This window comes from Telmatherina bonti (assembly GCF_933228915.1).
Source record: "Telmatherina bonti genome assembly, chromosome: 10".
NCBI classification, from domain to species: Eukaryota; Metazoa; Chordata; class Actinopteri; order Atheriniformes; family Telmatherinidae; genus Telmatherina; species Telmatherina bonti.
The window spans coordinates 14,949,347-14,964,888 of NC_136628.1; the positions used below are offsets into that span (position 1 = coordinate 14,949,347).

Genomic DNA, 15,542 nt, shown 5'->3' on the forward strand with positions numbered 1-15,542 from the left:
ACACACACACACACACACACACACACACACACACACACACACACACACACACACACACACACACACACACACACACACACACCAGCACAGAGGCAGCAGCATCCTAAGCCAGAGGCACTGGCCAGAAAAGGGATTACGACATCGCTTACTTTGGAGGACCACGGCTGCAAGCAGTTGGCATAGCAACGGACCAGGAAAGCCATTTCCACAGAAGGGAGGGTGCCAGCGAGGGGAAGTTTCCCCTTCGTTCGCAAAGATATGAAGGAAAAAAAAAGAAAAAAGCAAGAAGTAAAAGAGGAGGGAAAAGGCTGATGCCACTCTCTTTGCTGCAAGAGGAGAACGGTCCAGAAAGTGGGTTTGATTTGGCGGCAAAGGATAGAAGAGCCGCTTTCAGGTGTTACTACAGAAGAAGACTTTCAGCCGAGACAGATCCACTCAAAACGTGAAGCTTTCAGTCTTCGGCCGAGACATTCAAGGCAGCTGCAACTCTCCTCTGAAAGAGGATCTTAAATCCAGAGACGACGGAAGCTGAAACGTACAGCCATGAAACTCATTGTGCAAGTTTATATCTTTGTTTAAAGTTCAGCGAAGAAGCTCATCGAGTCTGTTTTGGTTTCTTGGAGATGCACTTTGCTTCATCAAAAATAAAAGGCTTTTTCTTTTTCCTTAAAAGAGGAGTCAGTGCTGAATAAAAAGAGAGGCTTGTCTGCATCTGCAGCCTCTCGTCTGACTTCAGGTCATCCAAACAATCCCTCCTCGCCTCCCAAAAAGCCTTGATCATCAGCTTGTAGCTCCTCTTTTTGTCTTCAGACACTCTCTCTCTCTCTGTCAAACTCCTTCTGCTGTGTCTTTGCAACTCCTTTTTCCCCGTCTATAAATGTGCAGCGGTGCATGTGCGTGCCCAGCGGCGCAGCTCCATGGCAAGGGCCAGAGATCCTGTTCCTGCACCCCGGCTTCAAGAGCCAATCCCTGCATAGCACTTGCACCTCACGCCGGCATTCCTCCTCACCCCTCCCATCCTCGGAGAGACGCTACCATGGATGGATGCTGCGCTGTGGAGAGCCGGCTGCTAATGGAGAAAGTGGGAGCGAGGAGAGGAAGGAGAAGGGAGGGGAATCCAGCTGAAAAAGAATGACATCACCTGTGCAGCGGGAGAGAGGGAGGGAGACGGTGAAACAGAGAGAGGGAGTGGGAGGTGGCACAAATGAGGCGAGCAAAAGGGGGTGGGGGGGCTGCATTACATGGATTGGCTGCTGAGCAGATGTGGATGAGAGGAATAGATGGACAGAGAAGGAGAATGGGAGAGAGATACAGGGGAAGACGAGGGGACATCTTTATTGATCTGTGGGTAACATAAAGCTGAGTGTATTGAGGCAAACCCCTCCCCTTTGTGAGCGCTCTGCATAAATTACAAAAAAAAAACAAGGAGGGCGCATAAATCAAAGAGCCCCCCCCGTCCCTGTGAAATACAAATGCCAAATGCAAACATGCGAGACAATAGCAGAAAGCGATGAAAAGCTTTTCCCTTTCAGAGATGAGGAAGATTTGCAACAAAGACAGAATTTCACACGATCACAGATAACAGCAAATCCCTCTGATCCCGTCGACTCTTGGGCAGAACGCTGAGCTAATAAAGGCTTTGGGGTTGCGTAGTCTGGCTGTAAACGATCTTAAGCCGAGCTGGTTCTGAAAAGATCCACGAATAATCCGGAGGGATTTTTTCGTAGCCCACTTGAAGAAGTAGAAGTGGGACGTCGCCCAAGAAAGTTGGACCAACTTCACAACGTGCAATCAGTAGTCGAACCCCAACAGGTAATGGAGTCAACTTTAATACCAACTGAGTTATGAAAACCTGAAAATAAACTTTAGTCTTCACTGTGAAAACACTACAAGTTTATATTAAATCAATCTGTCTTCATCTCATGTTTAACAGAAGGAAAACTGACAGTTTACAGTGGATAAATGCCATGTTAGGGTTGGTCAGTCACCTGCTGCCATCTGCACAATCTGGCACAATCTCTGTGCTGTTCCTCATGTTAATTGTTATTGGTGGGAAAATCAAATCGAAAACTCAAAAATCGGGATTTTGTTGCTTCACAATTCTAAAATAGATTTTTTGTTTAAAAAAAAAAAAATCGATTTTTTTTTCTAATGAATAAAAATAATCCATTATTAAAAAAATTTATATATAGTTCTTATTGATGTTAATTCATCTTCTTGGGCGTTAAATCAGCAGAATGATGTGCGGGCTACTGTGTTTTTTCCTCACTGAAATCAAGAAAAATGACTAGCAAAAAAAAATAAATTTTTTTTAATGTATTTATTTTGTTTTTAATTTACAAAAACCAGCAATATCAAAGATTTGTGAGAATCTCAATTTTAATCAAATCATAACCCAAAAAAAATGGTAATCGAATTGAATCGGGACTATAGCCTATCGTCACAGCCCTATTAATTATGCTCATTTTTCATGCTCCTGAGCATAATCTAGCCGTGCATCTTCAGAAGAGAAGAATTACAAAGTAGAGACAGCAGAAGATGTCTGTCTGAAAAGCTGATCTGGACACATTCCTCTTTCTTCCCACCATCTCTCTTGTTCCGCATACTCCAGCCTCCTCCCTATCCCTCAGACCTTCCTCTTATTTTCATTTAAAATCCCTTGTGTGCACAACCACACAGTCATCTTCAATGCCCTGCATCTCAAATCGTCTTGCTACAGATGACTTTGTCCTTCAGCAGTATCCACCTCCTCATCTCTCTCTATGCTACTATTTTTACACTTTCTGCTAGCTGCTCTGAATCAGGATCTCCACCCTCAATCCCCTCTCCTCTGTGCGTATGAGGCGAAATACATCTCCCGACTAAGAATGACATCATCTTTTCACTCTGCGGCCAATCAGATGCAAGCACATGGAGCCCTGCCTTCAGAAAAGCGCTATGTACACAAGAGAGGCTGAGAGGAGGAAAGGAAAAAAAAAAAGAGAGGAAGATGGAAACGGATAACTGGACAGACAGATCGAGATGCAGAGATGGAAGAAACATGGTTAGTGGTCTGAAAAGATGAAAAGCCAAACACACCCGGATCCATAAACGCGCTCACACCTTAACCCCCACTATTCCATATGAATGAAGTTATCCAACACTGAATGGATTAAGTGTGTCCAACACTGGGGTCTTCATGTACACACCGTGTCTATTCTAGAAAGGACAAAGCTGTGCTCAGACACACACATTTTGCATATAAATATATGCAGCGCACACATCTTCTGCAGCATCTTCCCCACGATCACATCCAAGCTATGACACACACACACACACACACATACTAACAGCTGCAGTGTGTGTCGGTTTTCTTTATGAAATTTACAGATGCTGGATGTAAGACAGAATGCCTTGGTAAAAAAAATAAACTTTGCAGGCTGAACACAAGTCTAGCTTCAGACAATAATTAACCAACATTTCTTCCTGTTTCTCGTTCAACATGCAGCATTTTCAGACTTCCTGATTAGCTGTTAGTTAATATAAAGCCCAAAAACTCCAACGGTGCCTTGTTTTTCTTTGTCAATAATTGATTAAAAAGCCATTAATCGACCATCATGTTGTAGATTAACCTCTTCCCAGGACTAATGAACGTATAGTCCCAGATTAAAGTTTTTAGAGGTGACTTTAACATTTGGTGACAACAGATGCTACAGTGACCGAAGATGGAGAAAAGTGCACGACAAACTCACATCAGGGTAACAGGAAGCGGTAAAGAAATGGAAAAAGAAGCACATTTATTGCATGAAAGTACCAACACTTCTGTGTAGAGTATGTTGATAATGTAACGTGCAGTGATTTTAACTCATTACCAACATGCATTTCGGCATATTCAGCTCCTTATATGACGTCAGAATGAACCTCAAATGTAACACAACCGTTACAGGGGAACTTAATTTGACCTTTTTCTAAAAGCTTTGCAACTTCTCAATGTTGAAATCCTTGAACAACTTGCTGTTATCTGGCAAGATGATTAACTACAGAAAAAGAAATGAAGAAGAGTGTAAACCATTAACCATCTACTAAATGTTGTGGTTCAGCTTGTACTGAAACTTTCCTTTTCACATTCTGACATCATCAGACAAACATGTCGTCAAACGCGTGACAAGTTATGGAGACAACGGCATGTTTTGTTCTCGCTACTGCAGCATGATATTAAAATGTCCTGTATTTATGATGCAGTATCAGTGGAGTGTCAACTTTTTTATACCTTCCATAAATGTCACCTGAAAGTGGAATATTTCTTCACTTTTTGTGAATATCCATAGACTGGGCTGCCCTCAGTTTTCCTCTTTTCTGAATTGCAACCAAACAAAATATGAAAGAAAACCACTGAAAAATCTGCCAAATGAAATAAATGTAAGTGTTTCATGATGATCCTGAAGAAAATTTCTGGTGGAATGTATACAAGAAACATCACAGAGAACAAACAATTTCAGACAAATGATGTAAAAAGTATAATTTAAAAAAAAAACTAAATAAACAAATAAATAATGTCTTAACAGATATTTCTGATATTTACACACATATATGTCATAAGTTGCACTTCAGAGGGAAAACTGAAGTAAAATTGCACATTTTTGCCACTGAATTTGAACAGAGCAGCAACGCACCACAATGTGATTTTATAACACCCTTCATCTAATGTGTGACTGAAGCAGTTCTCGGTTGAAAACAAAACGTTGAGGCTAACCTCTCTGAGAGGACCGAGAGTAGCTGTGCAAGAGATGTGGAAGCTGTGTGCAAATCACAGAGCAGGATACGCGTCACACAGGAAGCACTTCCTGGAACGGTCTGGTTGCAGGATTGCACGTGTGACTGTATGGATGCGGGTTAGAGACGGCACAAAATGATGGAAGAAAGAAAAAACCACAAAGAGGAGAAATTAAAATGTTTTCGGAAAATATGAGGAACTACGATATGTTCACACATGTGGTGCAGTTTGCAATGGCTCCACACACACACACGCATCTTGTTCTGTGTGTGCGGCTGACTGCTCTACACTTTGGGGTTCTGCCTCTCTTTTGTTATTCAACAAGAGACAAGAGGTCCCATGGGACCACCACACAGAACCATCTGGATACCCTCACATGCTAGCACACGGTGGTCAGAGGCAGTCTTTGTGAGCATCTCTGTGTTGGTGTGGACGCTGCTCACATCGAATCAGTTCTGCCAGACTAATTAAAGAGGGTCAGCTGACAACAGCTCCCCTGTTCTCAAAATACAAAAATGTGTATCCACATCCGCCCACATCCACCCACACACACATAGAAGTGTTGAGTCGTTCTCCTAAACCATCTTTGTCTGCTGGATGTGCAGTAGTGTGAGTTTACAGTAAAAATGATGAGGGGAGGTGATAACCAAGGTTTGGTATCTTTTCACACAATGAGATGAAAAAAAATGGCATCAAAGCTACAGAACAGCTGGTTGGAGGTATGAAGGAAGCAACCAACAAGGGCTACCGGTTCTTTCAGATATCAATTACTTTGCTGAGTTTTTGCTTAATTATTTTAATTAACTAATCAACTGACCTTTGCCTTAACCCTTTAACTCAACCGCTGTACCAGCTCTACCACATGGTAACTAAGACCTTCTCAGTGACTATAATGAAGCTTATTTTAAACTTGTGGAAATAAATGTGCATGAGACATCTTTATCAATTATCCTATTACTGTTGTAAGTCATTTTACTGCATTAACATTTGTCTAAACAGTTTGTTGAAGAAAAAAAAACAAAAAAACAAATATTTATGCTTATTATGAAAAGGTTAACAGTACCAACAGAGATTTACAGTGATCTGAGAAGCTGGTAGTGAAATTTAAGCTTTAAAAAATGTTCTCAAAGTGAACGAAAAAGTCTCAGATTCTGCACATAAATAGCAGCTTTCCATTAAAATGATTCAAACAAACAATTTATTGTGAAAAAAAAGAGAAAAAAATAAAGAGTTGTCTCCAATAAAACCACAGCATTGAAATCTGCTGGTGGGCCAGCATGTGAGAAGACACATGTCCTGTTTCAAGTCTGACTATAAGCTGAATTAAGGAAGGGTAACTTCAGAGGAAGTCTGGACCTGCCTGCCTGTCCTGACTCTGCCAAGTAAAACAACCATGTTTCTGCCCTCAGAGCCAGAGTGGCATGGATCCATATCACAACATAGACTCATGACTATATCTATAAAATTCTTCCTCTTATAATTATTCCAAAAGTTTGCATGAAAGCCAACATCTTGCACACCACCCCCAAGCTTGGAAATCACTCATATTTGACTCGCGTTGGACATTTTATTACAATTTACAGACACTGCCAAGTACTGTTGCGTGGATGGTGAAGAGCAAACAGAACATTGGACATGGTTACATGGTGTTTTTTTTTAAATTCGGAATTAACTTATTCTCTTCCGAGTTTACATAAAGATAATTTCGAATGAATGTTTACATGAGACATGTCCTCCCTTAATCCCTCTTTAGAGCGGCAGGTTGGGAAGGGTTTTGATTGGACAGAGGGTCCACGCAACGTATGATGTATACCCGAAATAAAGTTGGCTCCCTGCTTCTCGTCTTTTCAGTTGTAACTTGTAGAAACTACATAATAAGTACCAGTTTTGCCGCTATTTTGATTCTAATTTCGAAGTACCAGCTGGACACGAGCTTACTACTTCACTTTTAGCACTAACTGAGGAGAAGAAGAAAGATAGACCATCAAACACAGGAGGCAAAACAATAGGGCTGTGAAAATATACTTTTGTCCCAATTCGATTGGATTTCGATTTGTTGGGTGCCGATTCGATTTAAACTGCGATTCTCACAATTCTATGATATTGCTAATTTTTGTAGATTATAAACAAAAAAATGTATAAAACTATTTTTTGCTCGTCATTTTCCTTGATTTCAGTTGGGGGAAAACAATACAGTAGCCAGACCATAATTCTGCTGCTATAATGCCCAAGAAGACATGTAAAAAGATCAATAAAAACAACAAAAATGACAAAAAAATTTGTAATGGATTATCTTAATTTATTTGGGGAAAAAAACCTGATTCTTTTAACAAAAAAATCGATAATAAAATTCTGAAGCAAAAAAATCCTAATTTTTGATTTTTTGATTCGATTTTCACACCCCTACAAAACAACGCGCGTCATCGGGACAGTACAAGGTAACAAGCCTGCACAGAATGACTTGAATTGAGTGGAATTAAGGTTTACATGACAGAGGAATTAAAAAGTTCCCGAATTAAAATGCGAATAAAGCAGCCACTTACATCGGAATTAAGTTTAATTCTGAATAAAAATTAGCATTAGGAATTCAGTGTTTTCATGGTTGTTTTTCATCAGTTTAAAGCAGAATTAACTTTTGTTCTGAATTAAACAGGAATTAAAACTCCCATGTAAACACACGGAGTGTGTCTAAAAAGCTTTGAAATCTCATGTTAAAGACTCTTGGTGTTCAATTACGTAATTCCCACTTAGCAAACATGAAGGTAGCATGGTTCACATCCAAATACCATTGAAAAAGTGATTCAACAAGGGGAATGTGTCTGGCTGCAGCCATTAGATCATCAGCACGAGTCTGGTCCCTCAGCATACATTTGTACGAGTTTGTGTCTGTCTAAAAGACAAGACAAGAATTCCTGCCATTTAAACCAGCCCTTCCCTTTCTGACTGGTCCCTGCAGAGACTGCCTGACAGCGAGCTTCAGCTTAAAGAGCGAGACGATCAAAAACTAAGAACTACAACTAAACAAAAGGTGAAAACGGTAGAAAAACAGACAGTGTCAGCTATGCTGTGAATGCTGTGGATAATTTCCTAAAAGACTTGACAAGTGGCATGTGATGTGATGAAAAACAGTGGATGAACATCATCACAGAGAGTACGATGCAACCCAGGGGGACCGGCACCAGAGGAAGATAAAGTGAGAGCAAACAGGAGGAGACAGCGTGTCAGAGAAAAGCAGACAAGAGAGCAAATACATATAAAATATATCTGTAGTGAGACTCGTGGATGAAAAAGGATGAAGTGGGGGTGGGGTGAGGAGGAAAGAGACAGAACTGCCACTGGGATTTCACAAGGTGATGAAGAGGTAAAGGTGGAAGAATAAAAGCTTGGTTGTGTTTTATTGTGGCTCACATCACCTGTTTACGTCTACCTTTATGATCTTAATATTCCGTTTCCAAAATGGGAATCGGGAGACGAGATGAAACTGAAAAACTCTTCAGCTATCCTTCATCTTAAAGTTAATCCCATCCCATTCGAGGAGTAAAAGAGAGCAGTTTAAAAATACTGTCAAGCAGAGGCCCAGAAACAGGGAAGATGAAGGTTAGACGAGTGGGAAACACAAGGGAGGAAGGAGGAGAAGCAGTGAGGAATATAGAGTGGGAGTTCAACAAGGTTGTCATCTTAGTGCTGGTGACGTAATCCCTAAAATTAGCAGCAACAACAGCCGCAGACAGTGCCCCACTGGTACACTGTGCTGCCCGACGTACTGTACTCTGCATGCAAACTGTCAGGCTGTCTGCAGGAATCAAAGCCCATACAGTAGAAGACAGGGCTGAGGAGCAATTACAAGTTGCTTAAAAGTGAAGCAGAAGACTTTAAACAGCCTCCGACTTAGCCAGAGAAATAAATCATCACAGGATTCACATTCAATAAATGTTAATCGCATAAATGATTCATTCTGAGCCAGCATGTTCGGCGCAGAGCTCGGAGAAAGCTGCTGTTTAAGTTGCAAACTCATGCGTGGAACATGATGGCAGCAGCCGGTCCTTGCTCTGTTGTTTGAAGGATCGGTTCCAGCCTGAGCTGAACATTTTGAGCCTGAATAACAATATGAGGAAATTAAACAGTCCGTTGACTGGCGCGTGATCGCTGAACCAGGCCGATCCAGCTGCCGAGTGCAAACTATTCAGCTCTCAGTCCAGTTGTTTTTGTGACTGTTGACGGTTATGTGTTTTCCAGCTTCTCCCCGCAGTGTGTTTGCCGTGGAGGATGTGCGAGCTGCACCTTGGATGCAGGCCTGGTTTTTTTGTGGGAAATGTCTAAATTTGGATCGAACCACTCCTTGCCAGCCAAAGAGCTGCTTGCAGTCCTTAAATTCAGAAAGTAAATACACTAAATGTCCGTTGAAAAGTAGTTGCAAGCGAAGCTGCTCTTTAACTGTACCAGACTCCACTACAGTCAATCAGAAGGAGTGGAAATAAGGTCACATGGTAATTAGATGTGCCATTAACCCAAGTTGCACTCATTTAAGCGATGCCTCATCCTCCAAGCTCAACTCCTTTCCACTTCTCTCGGCCTTTCTGACCTTTCCTCTTTCACTCCACCCTCCCATTAAACCCCCACCTGACGCGGTCACAACCTTCACCTCTGTGCCTCATCGCTTCCTCCCCGCAACTTCCCACTACGCCTTTTGTTCCACTACCTGTCGACCCCATTATCATCCTCTTTCATGATCTTCTCCAAATCTTCTCACCATTTTTAAGCTCCTCTCTACTTCTCCTTTATCTTTAAATCTCGACCTGTTCTTCCCCGTCGCTTTAATTCATCTGAAACGGTTACTATGATGGCGTCTCTGCTTGTCAAGACAACAGAGTGGAAGCAAGATGGAGACGTGGAAGACAAGAACAAGTTATCTTTGGTTTCATCTGGGTTTTTTTTGGAACAGGATTTTCCACCAACTTTGGCCTGGACGCTCTGCTGACACGTCTCAGCGTATATAAATATATAAATGTAGCCAGATTCAGAAGAAGAATCGATCATTTTAAGTGATTAATATGTGAAGTTTTTGAAGTCTCATGCTCACTGGATGAATGTAGTAAACATGGACAATCAAATATCAAACAGCACAGAAATAAAGAAAAAGAATTTGACCATTTTATGTGCAAATACATGCACAAATCTGGCTTTTATTATTCATGTTTGCTTGTTCCTGACTCTCCATCTCCTCCTAAGAACCTGCTCCTTCTAGCAGTGGTAAACTGGCTAGAAGCCCCCAGGGCTGAGGTGGTCCCACCTGCATTCTGATGCCGAATGAGACCAGATGAGCTAAAGGAACAACTGAATCTGGAAGCACAAAGCTTCAAAACACAAGCAGAATATTTTAGCCCTGCAACAAGTATGGAAAACATAAAAAATAAATGAGACAGCCTGAAAGAATTTCAAGAGACAGACCCAAACACGAAGGCAGAATCGTCACAACTTCACTGTTCAACAACGCCGAGCAAAACGCTACAAAACTAACCGACTGCTGAGCTGATTCAAACCCAATCAGTGCAGGAAATGAACGTTTTCGGCAACACACCATAGCCACGGAGGCTGCACAGATTTCCCAGACACACTGCTCTGTTTAACCAGCCGGTTCAACTTAAGGAAGCCAAAGAGAAAAGTAGAAACAAACTTCTCAGGTCAGGCCGGCAGAGTAATCTGATCACTCAGAAACAGCAACAAAGAAAACAAGCTTTCCATCACCACATTTCTGGGACTTTCAAACCTGAGAATTAAAAGGTTACTATGGGAAATTTCTAGCTATCTCACCAGTTTGACACCTCCATGACAAAAGATCGCTCATGACTCACAAATATGACTTATCGGCCACATGAGGAATGCAACCTTAGATGTAATCTGACTGGAAGCAGTGACGTCAGGGTAACTTGAGTAATGACACAGTATGACGGGCACTAGCTCATCAAATTGAGTTAAAATGATACCATCATGGACAGCATCACTGTGATAAAGTCATAGCTAATGGAGCCCTAAAACAATGCTACTATATGAAGCATGAGAGCTTATTTTGGCATGTTGTTTGTAAAAGAGTTAAGATTTTACTTGTAGATGAATTAGTGAATGAATGTTGCTTTCCTGAGGATTCTGGCAACGGTTGCGATGGTGGCAAGTTGTAATTACTGACTATAAATGGCTTTAAATCTGACATAATTTTTCATCTGTGGTATTAGTTATGGTTATGGTTAGCACTGTGGCCTCACAGCAAGAAGGTTGCTGGTTCGAGCCTCAGCTGGGGGGGAGGCTCAAACGGTGGTCTTTCTATGTGGAGTTTGCATGTTCTCCCCATGTATGCGTGGGTTCTCTCCAGCTTCCTCCCACGGTCCAAAGACATGCGTGTTAGGTCAAATGGTTACTAATGGAGTGGGTGTGAATGGTTGTTTGTCTCTCTGTGTTGGCCCTGTGATGGACTGGGGACCTGTCCAGGGTGTACCCTGCCTCTCGCCCAATGATTGCTGGGATAGGCTCCAGCTTCCTGGAGAAAGCGGTTAAGAAAACGGATAGATGGAATGACACACGGGCGGATGGATGGATGGACAGACAGGCAGATATATGGATGGATGGATAGATGGACAGACGGGCGGATGGATGGATGGATGGATGGATGGATGGATAGATGGACAAACAGATGGATGAGGAATGGACAGATGGGCGGATGGATGGATGGACAGACGGGCAGATATATGGATGGATGGACAGATGGGTAGATAGATGGATGGATGGATGGATGGATGAATTGATGGCTGGACAGACAGGCAGATGGATGATATATGGATGGATGGATGGATGGATGGATGGACAGACGAACAGATGGATGAGGAATGGCCAGACGGGCGGATGGATGGATGGGTGAATGGATGGATGAATGGACAAATGGGTGGATGAATGGATGGATAGAATTATATATAAAACATATAGCTAGAGAAGTAAAAAACCCTTGTCTGCTGAGATTGTTGTGTAGCTGAAAACAATGTGGTTTGAGGAACTGACTAGTTGTTTCCTGTGTGCGGTATTGTCCAATCAATGACCTAACACCACACTAACCAACACTAATGAGGTCAAGACAAGGTGCAGTTAAGAAAATGAATTTTTGGACCAAAGCCCTGAATTGCTGAAACCGTTACCAAACTCCTGCTCTGCATAAAGCTGATTCATTACAGATTCATAGGTGGCTTTATGTTAAAGGGGTGCTATTATGGTATTTGGAGTTTTCTGAGCTTTCTACAGTGTTACAGTGTTGAATCCTCATCAGACATGTGAACGGTACCGTTTTTTATCACCTAAATGCATGTTTGAGTTTGAGTTCCAGCACTCTCTCCGTTCGGTTTCCATGGCAACGAAAAACACCTCATTTTAGAGAGTTTTTTCTACTTGGAAATCCTTGTGACGTCCCGGGGGATAAGGTTCGGTGATTGGTTACCTTCTACTGGTTAACAAGGGCATGTACAAATACATCAGGCGGGTGGAAAACATCGGATAAAGTTATTTCCAACGATGGCTGGTGAGTTTACCAAAGAGAGACATCCTGCTGCATTCGTTGCTGTGGGTTGCTGTTTTCCACTTCGTTTTCAGGGTCTGATTCAGGTTCCAACATGTAGGGCTGTATACTATGTGTTGACGTTGTATTTTGTTTTTTTATTGAGTTTATATTAGCCTAATCCTTCTGTTTATGAGATGTTACAGTGACGACGAAAGCAGTTGCAGGGCGTGCTTCCGATGTAGTGCAGTGGCGGGAGGCGGGGCTTAATGCGGAAGAGTCTCTGTCCACTCGTTTTGCCCACAGGCGGATCTGACAGCCTACGGAGAGGGTCGGTCTGAAGTAAATAAAGCGATTTGTGACAATAACTCAATCAATCCCAACCCTTCTGGTCTCAGACATAAAAATAAATTAGCCTGAAATGCACATAATAGTTCCACTTTAACCATTCCGGCTGCCGGCTGAACATCACAGTTTAGGGTTATTAAATGCATGGCTGACTTTTTTTTTTTTTTTTGTTTTGTTTGTTTTTTTAGGGGAGGGGGACCTAAACCATAAACAACACAAGTTCGACATTTTGCCTATGATACAGGAAGCTAGCTGAAAACCACAGACGTTGCAAGAGACATACGTTTCCGGTGTGATGTGTACTGACACTAGATTGCTCAAAACAACAGAGAGGATGCTGTTTCACGTTCCACAAGCACAATCAAGACGGTTACACTGAACTTTCAGCCACAGAAATCAAACTCTGATACAAATGCTTCAAAAAGGAATCCCAACTTTAAACCAAATCCAACATTTCGTGTCTAAATTCAGAAAGCAGATTGCGTTACAGAATTAATCTGACTAGATTTTGTAAAAAAGACCACCGTTTGAGCCTCCCCCCCCCCAGCTGAGGCTCGAACCAGCAACCTTCTTGCTGTAAATGCTGAAGTATACTCTGCAGATGTCTGAGCCTGCGCTGAATTAAAGATCCAGATGTGCTGCGGAGCAACCGGACTGTAAGATCCCTCCGAGTAGGTTCCCTCTGCAGACTAAATGAGGTGATGCTTTTCACCTATCCATCTTGCTTGCAGGAGAAAGAAGGTAACCACTGAGGCATCAGATGTCTAAATGAAGTGACTCTCTGTGTGCATCTGTTACTCTGCAGCGTTTATGTGTGTGCATGATTACGTGTGTGCAGTGTGAGGCCGAGTCATTAGTAAATCCCTGCGGTGCATTATCATAGTGAGAGAATGTGCAGCATCTCTCTACTCGCTGGAAGAGGAATCTGGTTTCTGAATCAATGAAAAATCAATCAAACCCATCTCACCCATGGCGCAGTATAAAATAACTATAATTAAATAATAAATTACATCTAAATCTGATCGTGTATTTGTCTTTCTTTGATCTGAAATTTAGGGAAATGCAAGCCAATGCCGCAGCTCATGGGTGACATTAGTGCCCCGTGTTGTATTTTCTATTAAAAGCATGAAACAAATCCACGTTTTCTTTCCATTTTGAAGCCTTTCTCGGAGCTACTCTGCTCAATTCATAGCTCCAGGAACTCCATTCACTTCAGAGCAAGCCATTAAGAGGCAGAGAGAGATGGCAGACACTAGTGCAGAGCAGTGATAATGGATTACTGATGCCATTACGGTTCAATAAGACCTCCAAACAACATCTTCTGATCCACTGCCAGAACCACAGTCCTGTTTGTGTGCGCATGTTTCTGCAACGTCCTTTTACAGGATGTGCTATAACATCACAAGCAGGGAATTCCCACAGCCGAACAGAATAATACCCAAAGTTTGTCAGACATACCGCAGGTTGGAGGGGGTGCTGCTTTATGGTGAGCATGAACCATCTCACCACACACTGATTTGTGTTTAAGTTTAATTTGGTTTTGAGTTATTGGACACCACACTGAGGAGTAAGCAAGGAGTTTTACCATTTCTCCCACAGTAAATGAAGGAATGCGGTGATACAATCCTGCTTTAACGTCATCAACAACCTGCTAAATCTGAAACCTGAACAAGGTCCCGTCAACAGTCACACTTTACACCTGCCTCCATCCCCCAAAACACTCAAAGCTGACTAAAACCTCCTTTTATTTCTTAACAACTCAGTTGTTGTTCCCAGCATGCATCTGTTCATCCCCTCTGTTAGCCCCCCTCCTATCTGCCACCCACCGTGTCAGCAGACAGCATGTGTGTGGCAGCCTCAAAATGACCTGCTTTCTTTTCTGCAAGGCTGCTAGCGTCTAAACAACAGCTGCCTGAAACAGGAGCAACTCACCTGCACAGTCAGGCAACCAATCTGACACACACCAGACATGTCAACAACAACAAAGAAAATGAAGCTGATGCATGTGCAAACAATGCAGGAAAAAGATACATGCATTAATGGCAGCCAAGTTTAACTGTTCACTACTTCCTACCTGGTTATTGACATAATCCTGAGGAGAGAAGACACCAGGAGACGCATACCGAGGAGAGAGAAACAAAACACAGAATAGAAACGTATGCAAACGGTGACATCAGTGCAGGCGAAGATGGCTTATACTTCAGGAAAATGAGCATGTCAAGAGCTTCTCACATGCCACGGCACAATAATCTTCTGTGTCACTGAAGGTTTTTAAGCCACGTGTTCCTTGCTCCTCCTGCTTTCCAATCTCCAATATAATCCCAAAGCCATTTTTTTGCCATCAAATCCAAAGAGGGCAAAATTTGCGTGATAAATGCAGTCGCAGACTGCAGATGCGATGGGTTTCTGTGTTGCTGAAGGCTAGAAATATATATATATATATATATATATATAATATATATATATATATATATATATATATATATATTTTTTTTTTTTTTTTAAGTGGAACAATCACCAAGAGATCGCATAGGCAGGTGGGGTCTACAGAGCACATGTTTAAGCTCTCCATTAGGCCTTGTTGTAATGCCTCCAGGGAGCTTCAGACAAGCAGAGAAAAGTTTGTGCTAACCAGTGTCTGTGCAAGTGTGTGTAAGTGTGTGACAAAGCGTGGCATATGATGATTAGCTGAAACTGTAACTGACACAGAGCTGGCCCCTGCGATCCTATCAGAGGGAAGGAAACACACCCTCATATACTTAGTTTCTTTGTCAAAGAGAATTTAGGAAAGAACCAGAAAGCCACCACATCATCTGGCCTTCACATGAGCCCAGCTCGGATGCTTTAAACACAACCCTATTTTTACTGCATGAAAAAAACAGAAATGGACGCAGAAAAGAAAGCTGT

General features: G+C 42.1%; 1 protein-coding gene across 1 annotated transcript in view; it reads right to left on the minus strand.

Annotated features, from left to right (window-relative positions):
- rapgef6 (Rap guanine nucleotide exchange factor (GEF) 6) overlaps positions 1–15,542 on the minus strand; it is a gene marked incomplete at its 5' end in the record, with an annotated part of 156,692 nt that overhangs the window by 72,726 nt on the left and 68,424 nt on the right. The gene's annotated exons all lie outside the window — the stretch shown is intronic.